This window comes from Apium graveolens, chromosome 8 (genome assembly GCF_009905375.1).
Source record: "Apium graveolens cultivar Ventura chromosome 8, ASM990537v1, whole genome shotgun sequence".
Taxonomy (NCBI): Eukaryota; Viridiplantae; Streptophyta; class Magnoliopsida; order Apiales; family Apiaceae; genus Apium; species Apium graveolens.
The window spans coordinates 190,161,312-190,162,672 of NC_133654.1; the positions used below are offsets into that span (position 1 = coordinate 190,161,312).

Genomic DNA, 1,361 nt, shown 5'->3' on the forward strand with positions numbered 1-1,361 from the left:
CCTTCATTGATAGCGCTTGGAGCTGGGTTGCAATAGCGGTGGCTGCATCAACTTCCAGAATACATGCTACCTTGCCTGACGTCATCCTCTGAGTTGGGTTTTGATGCTCATTTGCAGCCATCGTCTCGATAAGATTATACGCCTCAGTATAGCTTTTAGCCCATAAGGCGCCTCCAGCTGCTGTATCGAGCATGGGCCGAGATTGGGCCCCCAAACCATTATAGAAACCAGTGATCACCATCCAATCCGGCATTCCATGATGTGGACATTTTCTCAACATTTCCTTGTAGCGTTCCCAAGCCTCGCACATAGATTCTGTAGGTTGCTGCGCAAACTGAGTAAGAGCACTCCTCATAGCAGCAGTCTTTGCCATTGGATAAAACTTCACCAGAAACTTTTGCGCAAGATCTTGCCACGTAGTGATGGACCCAGCTGGTTCAGAATGTAACCAGTCTTTAGCCTTGTCCCTTAGTGAGAATGGGAAAAGCCTCAACTTGATAGCCTCATCAGTCACGCCATTATACTTAAAAGTGCTGCAGATCTCGACAAAATTCCTTATGTGCATGTTAGGGTCTTCAGTTGCCGCTCCTCCAAAAGAAACAGGAATTCTGCACCATCTGAATAGTGCCCGGCTTGATTTCAAAGGTGTTAGCTTGAATAGCCGGATGAAGGATGCTTGACTGAATGCCATCAATTTTTAGCCGAGAAAAATCCATAAGAGCTGGATCAGCTTGAACAATACGATCTCCCATGTTTACTGGTTCTTTCTGCTCAGTTCCTGAATCTGAATCCTCAAAATCTAACTTCTCCGGAATATCAAGAACTTCGTCTGTCTCCTCAGCTGTATCTAAAGTCCTCTTGCGAGCACGAGAACGAGTTTGCATAAACGCTTGCTAAAGTACCTGAAACACAACCGAAAAGAGTAAGTAACTACTACGTCCTAATCACTGAGTCCTAATGACCAATGATGGTAAGTACATAAACTAAACAAATACGCCGAGTCCCCGGCAGCGGCGCCAAAAACTTGTTAGGGCGAAAACACGCGCTAATATTCACGCAAGTATACGCGTTCGCAAGTAATATAGAATACTTTCTAGTTCGTTCCCTCAGAGACTCAGACTAAATTATTGTCTAATTAAACTCACTCACCAATGTATGATTACTTCTCAATATTAAGATAATAACACTTAAAATTGTTGATTAAATATTAACTATAATTAACTACTTAATTAACCACTTAACTAACACTTCAATTTATCAATAATAAAACACTCATGAGATCACAACTTCATTATTACTTCCTTCTATAGCCATTGTTATTACCTTTAGCATGTGACAGTGATGATATTAATCGAATAACA

The 1,361-nt window shown here is 41.7% G+C and overlaps 1 non-coding gene across 1 annotated transcript; it reads left to right on the plus strand.

Moving 5' to 3' along the window:
- Window positions 1-251: 251 nt before the first annotated feature.
- On the plus strand, window positions 252-358 carry LOC141681557 (small nucleolar RNA R71). Its single transcript, XR_012558986.1, has one exon. It is a non-coding gene; the product is annotated as a small nucleolar RNA R71 (small nucleolar RNA).
- Window positions 359-1,361: the final 1,003 nt, after the last annotated feature.